The 16,786-nt window shown below is 41.9% G+C and overlaps 1 protein-coding gene across 4 annotated transcripts in view; it reads left to right on the forward strand.

The window, feature by feature from the left end:
• The window catches only part of LOC138823620 (dual specificity testis-specific protein kinase 2), a 117,517-nt gene that overhangs the window by 83,022 nt on the left and 17,709 nt on the right, over positions 1-16,786 (forward strand). The gene's annotated exons all lie outside the window — the stretch shown is intronic.

Consider the following 16,786-nt stretch of genomic DNA (forward strand, 5'->3'; position numbering starts at 1 on the left):
ATCTCAGTGTTTTGATTTTCATTTCTGTTATGGCCAGAGATGTTGATATGTGGTTCTTCATGTGTCTGTTGGCCATTTTTTACTTCTTCTAATAAGTCTTTATTTAGCCCCTTTGCTCATTTATTAATTGAGTTGTTGATTCTTTGAGGTTTAGTTTCTGTGTATATTCTGGATATTAAGCCATTGTCTGATTTATAGCTGCCCTCAGGTATTGGCCTTAAACTGTGATTCCCCCAATCTCTGCCTTCTGAGTAGCTGGGTAAGCAGGATTTGAACAAAGAAGGTATTTCCTTTTTTTTTCCTTTTCCTTCCTTCCTTCCTTCCTTTTTGCAGGGCCTGGGTGCTGTCCCTGAGCCTTTTGGTACTCAAGGCTAGCACTTTACCACTTGAGCCACAATACTACTTCTGGCTTTTTTGAGTAGTTTATTGGCAATAAGAGGGACTTTTCTGCCTGGGCAGGCTTCGACCTATGAATCTCAGATCTCAGCCTCCTGAGAAGCTAGGGTGATCCACTGGGGCCCAGCTAAGGAAGGTATTTTCTTAGAGCACTCCTTTAGCTCTAATGCTCTATGAGGTTATCTCCACTTGGATGACCAAACCATCTATTCTAATCTGATCTGATCTCTTGATATCAGCTGCCATTTTGTATCTCCTGTTGTCTTCTTCATCTCAATCAAACATAATTCTATTCTTCAGGTGTTTAGGTCAGAAACCTCTGAGTTACCCTTGACTTCTTTCTTTTCCTCACATGCTATATCCAATGTGCTAGAAAAACTTATTTTTTTTCTACTTACACAATAGATTCCCAAATCACCAACTCTACTGCTAATAGTGGTCCAAGTTTCCATCATAAAATCTCTTTTTCTCTCTCTCTCTCTTAATGCACAGGTGTGTGTGTGTCTGTGTGTGTGTGTGTGTGTGTTACTGGTAATCAAGCCTAGGGCCTTAGACATTACTGCACAAACTGACTGCACTGGTCTCTTAACTAGTCTTCCTGTTCTCACTTTTGCCCTTTATTCAGGCATACACCACATAGAAGCCAGGGTGATCCTATTAAAACACAAGTCACATACTGTTGTAATTACTTAGAAACCTCTAAATATTTCATCATTCATCCTGAGTAAAAGCTAAAGTTTTTGCAATGATCTTTGAGATTCTGAGAGTTGGTCAATGTTTCTGGTCTGACCTTTGTCTACTACTCTCCTCTTCACTCTATTACAGCCACAAGATACTCGTTAGAGTTTCTCAACCGGGCCAAGCACACTTCTGTCTCCTGGTCTTTGCACTTGTTATCCCTGCTTAGAATACTTCATATTCGCATAGTCTCTTCTGAGAGATCTTTCCTATCTACATAGTTAAAATGGCAAAAATTCAGTGTTTAACACCATATACATTCCAATCTTTTTTTGTTTAGATAACTCTTTCTATACCTCTGATTGATTACAGTGTAAATTGCACAAGTAGAAAGATTTTAAATTGTTCACACACACACACACACACACAGTGAGTGTGTGTGCATGCTGATCTTGGGGCTTGAACTCAAGACCTGGGCACTGTCCCTAAGCTTTTATGCTCTAGGCTAGTGTTCAGGCCTTTTAAGCTACAACTCCATTTCCCAAATAAGTATTTTTTGAATGACTAAAGGACAAGCAAGCAAGTCAGGAAAAACAAAAAACAAACCCTTTAAGGGTAAAGTAAACCCAATGAACTCTTCTATTATTTGTGGGTGAGACTGCCAACTTCAATTTTTTGTTTCTCAAATGTCATGAGTAGTACTAAAAATAAGAGCAGAAAACATGTACCACAATATATTTAGAGATTTGTTACTAAGTGACCAAAGAAAAAAAATTACATGAAAGCTACCTTTTTCTAAATTAAAAGAGATGCCAAAAGATATTTGTAGGGACACATTTAGCTTTTTTGTTTTTTTTGCATGAAGTTTTAGTAAAATAAATGTTTCCAATTGTGGAAGGCATTGAGAGGTGGCATTTCATACTATCTTTGATTTTTGGCTTTTTCCATGGAGCTAACATAGCTCTCTATAGAGCTCAATCTATACTAGGCCACTATAACTACACTGTAAATATAGTATGGGCCTTGCCACCTAGGGCATTATTATAGGTCCTACCCAGGAGACTGTGTCTATTAGAGAACCTGCTATTTGACACCTGCTTGGATACTAGTGGAGAAAGAAGAGAGAAAGATATTCCAAGGTCTGGAAATCATACCTAACTGTGGAGAAAAAAGTAAAAAGACCCACTTAATTAAAAGGAGGGATTTATATTCTGAAATCAGATAAAACAGGATCTAGAATACTAAACACAAGTGTTCTTGTTTTGTTTTGTTTTTGTGCCAGTATTGGTTCTTGAACTCAAGCCCTCACATCTTTGCTTGGCTTTTTTTTTGGTTCAAGGCTGGTGCCTTGCCACTTGAGCCACACTACTACTTCCAGCTTCTTGTTAATTAATTGGAGAGTATCATGACTTTTCTGTCTTAACTGGCTTTTTTTTTTTTTGGGTCCGGTCGTGGGGCCTGAACTCTGGGCCTGGGCACTGTCCCTCAGCTCTTCAGCTCAAGGCTACCGCTCTACCACTTGAGCCACAGTGCCACTTCTGGCTTTTTTCTTTTTGCTTATGTTGTGCTGAGGAATCGAACCCAGGGCCTCATGCATGCAAGGCAAGCACTCTACCACTAAGCCACCTTCCCAGCCCCTCTTAACTGGCTTTGAACTGCATCCTCCAAACCTAGCAAAGCACAAATATTTAGACTAAAGCATCACATTCTCTCTCTCTCTCTCTCTCTCCTCTCTCTCTCTCTCCCAGTCATGGGGCTTGAACTCATGACCTGGGCACTGTCCCTGAGCTTCTTTTTTGCTCAAGGCTAGCACTCTACCACTTGAGCTATACTGCCACTTCTGGCTTTTTCTGTTTATGTGGTACTGAAGAATTGAACCCAGGGCTTCATGTATGCTAGGCAAGCATTCTAAGCCACATTCCCAGCTGTATGATAATCTTGATGAAGATTATTTTGGTAGTGGTATGTCAAATAGAGCCAGGAAAACTACCTACAAAGTGTTTATGTGAATCTAGGAATGGAATCAGATCACAATTAGAATGGAAAGAAAGAAGGACAAATCAGAAGGACATCACAAAGAAAACTATAGGATAAGACTGAGGAGTGATTAAATTCAAGAGAAGAGACAGTGTCAAAATTAACCCCACACTTCTTATTTGAAAGTACAATTCTAATAAGAGAAATGATAAAGTAGGAAAGGGTGACAGTTTAGTGGCAAGCTAAGGGTATTTGAAATAATTAGCAAAACAGTTAAGCGCAACAAAAGAATATGAAGTATAATGAAGAGCAACTATTAATATATATGAAGAAATAGCTGAATATTGAAAAAATATTTTTTAAGGAAGGACACAATAAGAAAATTTGCATTATTCTAACTACAAAATAATTGATTTTATGAGAGGCACTGCAGTGGCCATTGAGGGTAGTCATTGAGTTTAAGTCTGCTTTCCCTCTTCTCCAATCAGACCTGGTGTTAGTGACTTGCTTGTCTAATAGAATGTAGCTTAAGTGACTTTCTGGAATTTCCAAGATAAGGTAATAAGAAATCTTGCAGCTTTCACTTGGGTGTCTGGTGCCACTGACTAGTCACTCTACATCTAAGTACCCTGAGGGCACCATGCAATAGGAAGCCTAAACCACATGGAGATGATCTGGAGAATGACATACCAGGTAGGAAAACTGAAGCTCTCAAGCATCAGCACAACACTAGAAAAGTGGGGATAGCCATCTTAGAAAGGGTTCTCTGGAAGTAGAAGTGTTGCTCAAGTGGTAGAACTTCAGCCTTGAATGAAAAAGCCAAGTGAGAGTGTGAGGCCAACCCCCAGTACCAGCACAAAAAAGAAAAAAAAGATATGCTGATGGCTCACACCTATAATCCTAGTTATTAAAGAGGCTGAGATCTGAGGATTATAGTTCAAAGGAAGCCTAGATAGAAAAGTCCATGAAACTCTTACCTCCAATTCACCAGCAAAAGCCTGAATTGGAGATGTGGCTCAAGTAGTAGAGTACCAGACTTGGGGAAAAAAACCCACATGAGAGTAAGAGGCCCTGAGTTCAAGCTCCATTGGCACAAAAAGTAATAAGAAGTGGGTCCTCTGATACCCCAGCTGAAGCTGACACATATGGATTAAGGATGTTAAGCCCTTCTGAATACTACCTGACTTATAAAATCACAAAATCACAAGCAAAATAAAATGATTGCATTAGTCATTACAGTTTTTTTTTGTTGTTGGTTGTGGGGCTTGAAGTCTGGGCTTGGGCACTGTCCCTGCCCTCTTCAGCTCAAGGCAAGCACCCTACCACTTGAGCCACAGCACCACTTCTGGTTTCTGGTTGTTAATTGGAGATAATTGCCTTACTGACTTTCCTCCTCGGGCTGGCTTTAAGCTGCGATCCTCAGATCTCAGCCTCCTGAGTAGCCTAAGATTACAGGTATGAGCACCAGTGCCCAGCTCACTATGTTTTATTTTTTATTTATTTATTTATTTTTTTGGGGTCCAGTTGTGGGGCCTGAACTCTGGGCCTGGGCGCTGTCCCTCAGCTCTTCAGCTCAAGGCTAGCGCTCTACCACTTGAGCCACAGCGCCACTTCCGGCTTTTTTCATTTTGCTTATGTGGTGCTGAGGAATCGAACCCAGGGCCTCAGGCATGCAAGGCAAGCGCTCTACCACTGAGCCACCTTCCCAGCCCCCTCACTATGTTTTAAAGTAGTTTGTTATTCAACAATAAAGGGAACAAGTGTCTTTTTTGTCCTAGGCCCAGAATCTCACAGCAGATCCACTCAAAATGGTTCTGTGCCTAGTGAAACCCTCCCTAGAGCCACCCCACACCTGAAAGACAGGTATGCCTCTGTTGCCAAAGTTAAACCATTGCAGGAACACCAAGCAACTTTGCATCCAACTTAAAGTAAACTAGGCCATGAAAGAATACTTTGTACTGAGTCACACACACAAGGAGGAAAAACAAAAAGAAAAACAAACAAAAAAACTAACAAGGAAAAGCAGGAGGCACAACAAATGGCAATATCATAGCACAACAAGAAACTGGGATCTGGGTCTGGCTGCTCATTTTCATAAATTATGCATGAGTTTGGTCACTGAACCCATAGAGTTTCCTTTCATTGCAGGCTGTCTGATTATACAAGGCTACTTATAAGTCTGACAAAGCCAATCCAGAAGCAACACATAGCAACCCACATAAAAAAAATTCCCAAAGTAGCTGCTCTAATAAAGAAGGGTATGGTGGTGCAAATGGGAAGTGAAAGGGGGTTTGTACCTAATCAACTGTCTGCAGCAGCTTATAGGCCTCATCCCTGCCCTCATGAACTAAGACCTTTTCTTTCAGTACAAACTATCTACTTGATTGAGGTGGTTTTACTGTGACAAGAAAGAACCTCTCACTAGGAACATTCTGCAATTTCAGAATTAACTGAGTGGCTCTTGTTGCCAAAGTAGGAAAAAAAGTTTCTAAATGGTAGAAAAGACTTCCTCCCCTAAAATAATGTACATACCAAGCAATTCATTTACTGAACCCTTTGTCCAAGGAGTGTTGTTTTGAAACAAGATAATACCCAAATGCAAACTCAGGTTGGTCTCAAACTTGGGATCTTTTTGCCACTGCAATCCTCCTGATTTTGCCTCCTAAGTGCGAGTGTTATAGGTATGTACTACTATGTCTGGCTCATTGTGGTTTTGGTATATATTTCTCATTTGTTACAGAGACTATCCTAAGGATATACAGATGCAATTTCTAGGCCCTCTATTCTGTTTCATTGATCTAGATATCTGTCTTTATGCCAATACCAGTGTTTGATAGAATTCTCATTTTATTTCTCTCTGCATCAACTTTAAACCTTTCCATGTTCTTCATTACCCTCAGAGTAAAGGCAAAACTATCTAATTTCAGCACTTGGGAGGCTGAGGTAGGACGATCAAAAGTTCAAGACGAGCAACATAGGGGACACTGTCTCAATAAAAACAAAGATTATCATCTTAACACTGCTTATCTCTGTGACCTCTGTTCATTTCTTCTTTGAACTCTCTGCTCCTTCTGAGCTGTGGACCACAGCTGTCCTGATCCTCCTTTAGCTCCACAACTAGCTCCATGGAACATGACCCTTTTCACCTTTGGTCCTTTGCACCAGCTCTTTCTTTGCCTGAAACACACCCTTCCATCTCTTCTCCATCCAGCCAACTTCTTAGTACCCAGCTTAGCTATCACACACTCTGGAATCCTTTCCTGATGTCCCAAGATTAGCATAGTGCCTCTCCTAAATGCTCCTATAATACAGTAATATTCTCCTAATTACACTTCCTACCTTAATTGAATGACAGGTGTGTATACTACATCCATTGGGGGAGAGGGTGTCTTGTGAACTTTTTGCCTAAGGCTAGCCTTGACCCATGATTCTTCCAATCTCAGTCTCTAGAGTTGCTAGGATTAGAGGCACGATGCTTTTCTTTTCTTTTCTTTTTTGTTTTTAACCAATCCTGGGGCTTGAACTCAGGGCCTGGGCACTGCCCCTAAGCTTACTTTTGCTCCAGGCTAGCACTCTACCACTTGAGGCACAGCACTGCTTCTAGCTTTTTCTGCTTATGTGGTACTGAGGAATCAAATCCAGGGCTTTGTGCATACTTGGCAAACACTCTACCACTAAACCACATTTCCAGCCCAGGGATGTTTTTTTGTGACAACTTTTTCTCCCCTTTTATTCCTTCTCTACTTTTCTTTTCTCCAGAATATTGCCTGCACTAGACTGGTCTTGAACTCACTATATAGACTAGGCTAGCCTAGAACTCAGAATTGATCTATCTTCACCTCCAAGGTCCTGGGGTTGTAGGCCTGTATGATACTGGTGGTATGGTACAGTTGTAGTTGCCAGTGACTATAGTTGCAGATTCAGTGGATACTTTCAAGCACATTTCACTTGATTCATATCTTTTAATACTGTCAATTATTTCTCTCTCTCTCTCTCTCTCTCTCTCTCTCTCTCTCTCTCTCTCTCTCTCTCTCTCTCTCTCTCGCTCGCTCGCTCGCTCGCTCGCTCGCTAAACTAGTATTTTAAAATTTAGGGCCTTGTGCTTACTTGGTACTTGAGCTATGTAGTTGGTACTCCCACTTGAGCTATGTCCCCAGCTGTGCTTTGTTTGCTTCAGTTATTATTTTTCAGGTAGGGTCTTGTGTTTTGGGGACAGTTATGGACCACTTTACCTATGGCCTTGTACATAGCTAGTGTTACAGGTACACATTTTCATACCCAGCTCATTTATTGAGATAGAGCACTACTTTTTTTTTTTTTTTTTGCTAAGGCTGGCCTTATACCTTAATCTTCCCAATTTCTCTCTCTTAGCTAGAATTACAGGCATAAGCCACAATGCCTGCCTAGTCATTTCCTTTTGAAAATCTCCTTTAGCTTCTTTTTTCTTTTTCTTTTTCTTTTCCTTCCTTCCTTCCTTCCTTTCTTTCTTTCTTCTTTCTTTCTTTTGTTCTTTCTTTCTTTTGTTCTTTCTTTCTTTTGTCAGTTGTGTGGCTTGAACGCTGGGCCTGGGTGCTGCCCCCAAGCTCTTCAGTTCAAGGCTAATGCTCTACCACTTGAGCCACAGCATCACTGTGGTGGTTTATTGGAGATAACAGTGTCATGGACTTTCCTGCCCAGGCTGGCTTTGAATGGTGATTCTCAGATCTCAGCCTCCTGAGTAGTTAGGATTACAGGTGTAAGCCACCACCACCTGGCTACTTTAGCTTCTATTATAACTCCTTGTTTGCTTCTTTGCCCTCTCCTTCAAATTTTATGGATTCCTTAGGTTCTCACTCTATGGTTCAGAGCCTCCTGGGAAATCTCAAATATTACTTAGCATTCATGACTACTTCAGCTCAATTGATATTTCCTAAGTGTTAATTTCCTGTCTAGATTTTATTCCTAAGCAGCAACAACTACTATTAATATTGTTATTTCAGACCTAGCTATTGAAACTAAGGCTTCATGCATAGTAAGCAAGTGTTCTACTGCATGAGCCATACACTCCCAATCTTTTTTGGGGGAGGAGGGGTGATAGTATCTCAATAACTTTGCCCTTTTACTTTTGAAATAGGGTTGCTAACCTTGACCTATATGACCTTGTACCTGAGATCCTGTTGTCTCCACCTCCTAAGTAGCTGGAATTACATGGTAATGTCCAGTTTTATCCTAAACTTTAAAGTGACTCTTTAAGCTGGGTGCTAGTGGCTTGTGCTTATAATCCTAGCTACGCAGGAGGCTGAGATCTGAGAGGATCACAGTTCAGTGCCAGTCTGGGCAGGAAAATCTATGAGACTCTTATCTCTAATTAACCACCACGAAGTTAGAAGTAGAGCTATGGCTCAAATGGCAGGGTGCTAGCCTTATGCCCAAAAGCTCAGGGACAGCACCCAGGCCCCCAGTTCAAGCCCCATAAATGACACAGAAAATAAAAGAAAAAAGAAAAGAAACCTACAGCTGGATGTCCAAGCATTTGGGAGGTGGAAACAGAAGCATCATGAGTTTGAGGCCAGCACAGACTACATAGTGGGGCCCTAATTGTGTGTGTGTGTGTGTGTGTGTGTGTGTGTGTGTGTGTGTGTGAGAGTGTGTGTGTGTGTGTGTGTGAGAGTGTGTGTGTGTGTGTGTGTGTGAGTGTGTGTGTGTGTGTGTGTGTGTGTGTGTGCGCGCGCGCGCATATACTGGAGCTTGAGTTCAGGGCCTGGGCATTGTCCTTTAGCTTTATTGCTCAAAGCTAGTGCTTTGCCATTTGAGCCACAGCTCCACTTCCAGCTTTTTGCTGGTTAATTGGAGATAAGAGTCCTATGGACTTTCCTGCCTGAGCTGGTTTCAAACCACAACCATAAAATAACAGCCTCTTGAAGTCATTAGGATTACAGGTATGAGTAACCAGCATTTGTCCCTAATTGAGTTTAGAAGGATGAATAAAAATTAGCAAAGCTACGAAGGAGAAAAAGGGTATTCTGGGTATAAATAAGTATATATGAAACCATTTAAATATCTTGAGACCGCCGGGCGCTGGTGGCTCACGCCTGTAATCCTAGCTACTCAGGAGGCTGAGCTCTGAGGATCGCGGTTCAAAGCCAGCCCGGGCAGGAGAGACCGTGAGACTCCTATCTCCAATAAAACCACCAGAAAACCGGAAGTGGCGCTGTAGCTCAAGTGGTAGAGCGCTCGCCTTGAGCTGAAGAGCTAAGGGACAACGCCCAGGCCCAGAGTTCAAGCCCCACGACCGACCAAAAAAAAAAAAATATATATCTTGAGACATATTTTATTTTGTAGCTAGAACTAGTGTCTCCTTTTTCTCTTTCTTTTTCTTTTTTTGTCAGTCCTGGGGCTTGAACTCAGGGCCTGGGCACTGTCTCTGAGCTTTATCGCTCAAGGCTAGTGCTCTACCACTTTGAGCTACAGCATCACTACAGTTTCATGGACTTTCCTGCCTGGACTGGCTTTGAACTGCAATCCTCTGATCTCAGCCTCCTGAGTAGCTAGGATTACAGGTGTGAGCCATCAGTGCCCGGCTCTTTTTTTCTTTTTTTGTCAGCTCGGGCAAGTTCTGATGAATGTCCTGGATGGGAAGCTGTTCCATGGCAAACTTGGCCATTGAGGATGTACAGACGTACGCTTTTAGTGACTGCAGATCCTGAGCTGAGAACAGGAGGCTCCTTTGGAGCACAAACCTCCCACAGGGTGCTCTTGGGATGCCTGTCCTGGAATTACCCAGAGCAGTCACAAAGCTTTCTTTTCTTCTATAAACCAAGCCAGCAGATGGGATGTCTGCTAGCCTTTGTGTTTGGAACTGATCAACAAACATACAGTGGCAAGCACAAAGGCATTGTTGGGCTACAGTGAAAACTAGGTCGGGCCCAGGCTTTCTGTAGAAGGCCCATCCAAAGAGCAGGGCTTCCATAAGCCACTGATTTGGCTGTTTGACATTTATGTTCCTCTCTCCCTCTCTCCTCCCCTTCCTTCCTTCTTTTTCCCTTCCTTCTTTCCTTTCTTCCTCCCCCCACCACTTTCCCTTCCCTTTTTTTCTTTTTCTTTTTAACCAAATGACTTAAGATATTTAACTCAAAATTTAACTTAAATTCAGATAATCAGTAAAATAGAATTTATGGCTTCTAGTTAAGTATCCTGAGAAGTCTCTGCAGTGCTCTAGAGCCAGGGCTTGCAAATTACAGGTTAATATCCTTTGTTGGTATGCAGTGAGCTTAGTAAGTTATAGACAACATAAAACATTGTAAATTATAGGTAGCATAAAACAATCTGTTCACTGTATCCATAGGGGATTCGTTCCAGGACCCCTGAGGATACTGAACTCTAAGGATGCTCAAGTCCTACATATAAAATGGTGTAGTGCCAGGTGCCCATGGCTCATGCCTGTAATTCTACCTATTCGAGAAACTGAGATTTGAGGACCATGTTTCAAAGCCAGCCTGGACAGAAAAGTACAAGACCCTTATCTCCAATAAAAAAACTATCTACCAAGGGTTGGGAATGTGTTTTAGTGGTAAAATGCTTGCTTGCATGCATGAAGCCCTGAGTTCAATTCCTCGGTACCACATAAACAGAAAAAGCCAGAAGTGGCACTGTGGCTCAAGTGATAGAGTGCTAGCCTTGAATAAAAGAAGCTCAGGGACAGTTCCCAGACCCTGAATTTAAGCCCCTGGAATGACGCCCCTCCCAAAAAAAACCCAAAACCTACCAAAGGGCTGGGAAGGTGGCTCAGTGGTAGAGCGCTTGCCTTGCATGCCTGAGGCCCTGGGTTCGATTCCTCAGCACCACATAAGCAAAAAGAAAAAAGCCGGAAGTGGCACTGTGGCCCAAGTGGTAGAGTGCTAGCCTTGAGCTGAAGAGCTGAGGGACAGCGCCCAGGCCCAGAGTTCAGGCCCCACGACTGGACCCAAAAAAAAAAAAAAACCTACCAAAAAGCTTGAAGTGGAGCTATGGCTTAAGTGGTAGAGCACTTGCCTTGAGCACAAAAGCTCAGGGCCAGTGCCTAGACCCTGAGTTCAAGCTCCAGTACTGGCATACGATGAAATGGTGTAATATTTGCTTGTAACCTGTACAATACTCTCCCATGGGTTAAATCATCTTTTTTTTTTTATCATACTGTTTTTTTTATCATACTGTTATCTTTTGATGAATCCAAGTCAGAAAATGACAAACAATCCCTAAGTTCCCAATCAATGAACCAAATATATTACCAGAAATTTAGGGTATCTAAGTTGACTTTGTCCTTGCATCTGGCAAGAGAAGAATTCAGGCATAGTGTGAACATAAGTAAAGGTGACTAGAAAGTTTATTTAAAAAATAATGTCAGAGACAGGGCTGTGAAGGTGGCTCAGTAGTAGAGTGCTTGCTTCACATGCATGAGGCCCTGGGTTGGATTCCTCAGCACCACTAAACAGAACAGGCCGGAAGTGGTGCTGTGGCTCAAGTGGTAGAGGACTAGCTTTGAGCTAAAGAGCTGAGGGACAGTGCCCAGGCCCAGAGTTCAGGCCCCATGACTGACAAAAAAAAAAAAAAAAAAAATGGCAGAGAAAGAGAATATGTGGCTTAGACATGTCATGGGAATACAGCGCTTGAGTACATCTCAGCCATCTTGCACTGTCTTCTTTTTTTGATGGGGTCTGATTGTAGTGTTTCAGGCTAGCCTTGCACTTGAAATCCTCTTGCATCCACCTACCAAATGCTGGGATTGCAAATGTATACCTGGTTTATTGATGCCAGTTTCCAACAAGTTTCAGACTTAATGTGGACACAATAGGTTAGATAAGATTCTGAAATCCTTTCTCTAAACATGTCAGTTTACAATCTCAGATACTTTTTTTTTTTTTGGTCGGTCGTGGGGCTTGAACTCTGGGCTTGGGCGCTGTCCCTCAGCTCTTCAGCTCAAGGCGAGCGCTCTACCACTTGAGCTACAGTGCCACTTCCGGTTTTCTGGTGGTTTATTGGAGATAGGAATCTCACGGTCTCTCTTGCCCGGGCTGGCTTTGAACCGCGATCCTCAGATCTCAGCCTCCTGAGTAGGTAGGATTACAGACGTGAGCCACCAGTGCCCGGCCAATCTCAGATACTTTTGACTCAGTTTGTATGTCTTTGCTAATTTTGCTTAGTTGCTAATTGCAGTAGATCCTGCTTCTGCATACTTTGATTATAATCTACTTTGTCATTCTTTTAACTTCAAACTAAGTCAGATGATTGGTCACTTGTTACTTGGATGTTGTAGTACTCTCTAAGCCTGCCTCTAATTCATCTTCTATCCTCCTACCAAAATGATCTGTATAACAGTGTAGTTTGGGTCATGTATTAGTTTTCTAAAATTGTCATAAAAAAAGTACTACAATGTGAGTGGCTTATAACAAAGTCTTTTTTTTCTTGTGGGCGTGTGTGTGTGTGTGTGTGTGCGCGCGCGTGCGCGTGCGCGCCACTTCTGGGGCTTGAACTCAGGGCCTGGGTGCTGTCGCTTAGCTTTTCTGCTCAAGATTGGCACCACTTGAGCTGCAACTCCACTTTTGGCCTTTTTTTAGTGGTTAATTGGAGAAAAGAATCTCAAGGAGTTTTCTGTCTGGGCAGCTTTGAGCCAAAAATTTCAAATCACACCTTCCTGAATAATTAGGATTATGGGCATAAGCCACCAGTACCTGACTTATAACACAATTTTGGAGGTCAGAAGTAACAAAAAGTGATGACAGGGCCATTTTCTCTCTGAAGGCCCTTGAAGAAGATCCTATCATGCTCCTGTTTAGCTTCTAGAGCTTGTTGGCAATCCATGATGTTCCTTAGCTTATAGATGTTACTCCAATTTCTTCCTTAATCAGATTACATTTTCTCTGTGTGTCTGTGTCTCTTTTCATTTTCTTTTCTTTTCTTTTTTGCTAGTCCTGGGGCTTGAACTCAGGGCCTGGGCACTGTCTCTGAGCTTCTTTTGCTCAAGGCTAGCCCTCTACCACTTGAGCCAGAGTGCCACTTCCAGCTTTTTCTGTGTATGTGGTACTGAACCCAGGGCTTCATGCATGCTAGGCAAGCACTCTACCATTAGGCCACATTCCCAGCCCTCTTCTCCCTCTTTTTATAAGAATATAAATCATATTGGATTAAGGATTCACTCTACTTCCATATGACCTTGTTCTTACCTTGATTACATCTGCAAAGACTCAGTTTCCAAATAAAATCACACAGTACTTCACTATATTTTTCTAGGAAATATAATTCAACCTCCATCAGAACTTGTTATACCATTACCTATGAACCTTCAGCAGGCTATACTAATGAAAACACAATAACAATGGCACTGGAAGGGAGAGGCGGCTCAGTGGTACATTATTTGCCTAGTATACACAAGGCCTTGGGAGCAGGAACAGTGTTTTCCTTTGCATTTTTACCTTGAATCCTCACAAATCTGTGGGTTAGGTACTATTATGATGATAATGATGATGATTTGTCAATCTTGGGCTTGAACTCAGGGCCTGGGTACTGTCCCTGGGCCTCTTTATGCTCAAAGCTAGCATTCTACCATTTGAGCCACCGTGTCTGGCTTTTTCTAAGTATTTATTGAAGAAAAGAGTATCATTGATTTCTCTGCCTGGGCTGGCTTCAAACTGTGATCCTCAAATCTCAGCTTCCTGAGTAGCTAGGGTTATAGGTGTGAGCCACTGGCTCCCAGCATATTATTATTATTAGGTATTATTATTCCCATTATGTATGTATTATGTAATCTATAGTATTATAGATTATAATATATAACAAAATAGGAATAATATATATTATATATACATACATACATACTTAAGGAAATTGGGTAACCTAGAGGGTTCCACAATTAGAAGTAGTCAGATGAGATTCAATCTATCTTCTCAGTGTATGGGCTTCTCACTGTCCTAAATGGTGCATCTGGGCTTTTTTTTTTTTTGGGTCTGGTTGTGGGGCCTGAACTCTGGGCCTGGGCGCTGTCCCTCAGCTCTTCAGCTCAAGGCTAGCGCTTTACCACTTGAGCCACAGCGCCACTTCTGGCTTTTTTTTACTTTTTGCTTATGTGGTGCTGAGGAATCGAACCCAGGGCCTCAGGCATGCAAGGCAAGCACTCTACCACTGAGCCACCTTCCCAGCTCCCTTGCATCTTGGCTTTTTAAAGCTTCATTCTGTTCCCCCTCCCCTCTCTCTCTGTCAGTTGTGGGGTTTGAACTCTGGGCCTGAGCACTGTCCCTCAGCTCTTCAGTTCAAGGTGAGTACTCTACCACGTGAACCACAGCACCACTTCTGGTTTTCTGGTGGTTAACTGCAGATAAGAGTCTCAAGGACTTTCCTGCCCAGGCTGGCTTTGAACCTTGATCCTCAGATCTCAGCCTCCTGAGTAGCTAGGATTACAGGTGTGAGCCACCAGTGCCTGGCTCCATTCCCCTTCTTAAGGTTCCCCCATCTTAAGCAAAGGGAAAAAAAGAATAATTCCTAATCTCTGCATTTTCTGATCTTTGTATTCCTTTTGCATAGAATGCATTTCCTACCACTTCTCTCACTTTGCCTATAAGTTGCTATAAAATGGCGAAAAAAACCCAAAACAAAACCCAATGTGGTAAGAACATTAACAAGTATTTAAGTCCTTGAGTTCAAACTTCAGTACTCTCCCATCTTACCACCCCAAAGCAAAAAGGAGCATGAAATCTTTGTAATTTAGGTTCTCTTAGCTAATGGGATAACCTAAAAGAGGGATAGATATTGATAGTTATTGATAGTGAGGAATGAGTTGTATTCTGTGAGCTAGCATTGGGCTAGAATTACTCTGTATTCTGTATCTCTTTTAATTCCCAACCTCATGACTTAAGCACCTTGTAGAACTTCCATCTCTTAAAACTATTATTGGACATTAAGTTTTACACAGGAATTTGAAGAGACACAAACATTTTGTCCATAGTACCAACTATTAACTATACGTTAGGATCTTAACAAGGATATTATTTCTTCTTTGAAGCCTTGCTAGGAAGCCACTCTACCACTGAGCTATAGTCCCAGCCCCCTCCTTGCCTTTTGCAGCATCATCTGGGTTAAATTTCACAGGCACTTTACCTTCAGCTCTGTAAAATTCCTTTGCTTTTTCTTAAGGGTTTCTGACACAACAAGGATCTTTTTCTTCTCTTTGGCACCTTCCATGTTTCCAGGCCCAGTCTTATTGTCATATGAGGTAGCAGTAAAGGTAGATATAGGAACGACTTTCTCATTTCTGTGACAGAATGCCTGAGATATGAACAGTTTGAAAGGAAGAATGGTTTCAGAGGATTCAACCCACTATGGCAGGGAGGGTGCGGCCAAGCAAGTAATTCCTATCCTGGTGCCCAGGAACCAAAAAAAAAAAAGGATTCCAGGAAGGGCCAGGGCAAGATATAGCTCCAAGGATGAGCCCCCCAGAACCCTACTTCTTCCAGCCAGGTGCCACCTCCACTCTTTCTTTTTTTTTAATAAATTTTTTATTGAGATTAAGTGATTACATAAATTTCCACAAATTTCACAGTATTATGGGATAGTAATACTTCGTTAAAGTCACAAACATATTTTAGCCTTCACAAGGCAAATTGTCATTATCATGGTCTATGAAGTTTGTGAAATCTATAAACTTTGACAATACAACTATTTCTTCCAAATCTAGTGATATGTACATATCGTTCCTTTTGCTTAGTGTAAGCTGTTCCCTCTTTCCCTTTCAGTCCCTCCCTCACATTGCTGCCCTTGTTTAGTTCCTTTTCATCAATGTCCAGTGCAGCTGATGGGCCCCTCTGTTGTATATTTTCCCATTTCTCTCTGATTCTATGCCCTCCTTCTAGCTTCCCTCAGATGTGCACATGTACATACCATATATGAGGTCCAAGAACATGGAGTCATCTAGAAATGATACAACAAATTAAGTAGAGGTCCTTTGTTTCTTGATTCCTGTTTACTTTGTCATATCTCCTTGCATTTTGAATCTAACATCCACATATCAGGGAGACCATGTGCCATTTGTCTCTCTGATCTTGGCTTACCTCACTCAACATGATTTGTTCTAGTTCCATTTCCCTGTGAATGCCATCATTTTGTCCTTTCTAATGGCTGCATAATATTCCATTGTACAGAGGTACCACAATTTTTGGATCCATTCATCTGTAGTGCCACCTCTACTCTTTATCACCTCCCAATAATTCCATGGTAGTTTGAATCCATCAATGGATCAGTGCCATTGATTAGGTTAGAGCCTCAAGACCTAATCACTTTTCAGAAGCCTGCCAGCTGGTAACCAAATGCTCAATACATAAATCTATGAGGACATTTCATATTCAAAGGACAACAGGAAGAGTGCTCAACAATTATTTGTAGAAATAAGCTGGGAATGGTGGTGACTATCCATATTCCTGGCCACTCTGGAAGCTGAGGCAAGAGTATCAGTTGAGGCTGACTATTGATAGGGTTTCCCTGTTACCCAATCTGGTTACCCATTCTCAAACAAGATGTTTGTGAGGTGCTGGTGACTCATGTCTGTAATCTTAGCTACTCAGGAGGCTGAGATCTGAGGATCAAGGCTCAAAGCCAGCCTAGGCAGGAAAGTCTAGACTCTTATTTCCAATTAAGCACCAAAAAAGCCAGAAGTGAAGCTATGGTTTAAGTGGCAGAGTGTTACCTTGAGCAAAAAAGCTTAGGTACTGTGCCGAGACCCTGAGTTCAAGCC

Source organism: Dipodomys merriami, unplaced genomic scaffold, assembly GCF_024711535.1.
Source record: "Dipodomys merriami isolate MVZ:Mamm:240054 unplaced genomic scaffold, mDipMer1.0.p SCAF_121, whole genome shotgun sequence".
Classification (NCBI taxonomy): Eukaryota; Metazoa; Chordata; class Mammalia; order Rodentia; family Heteromyidae; genus Dipodomys; species Dipodomys merriami.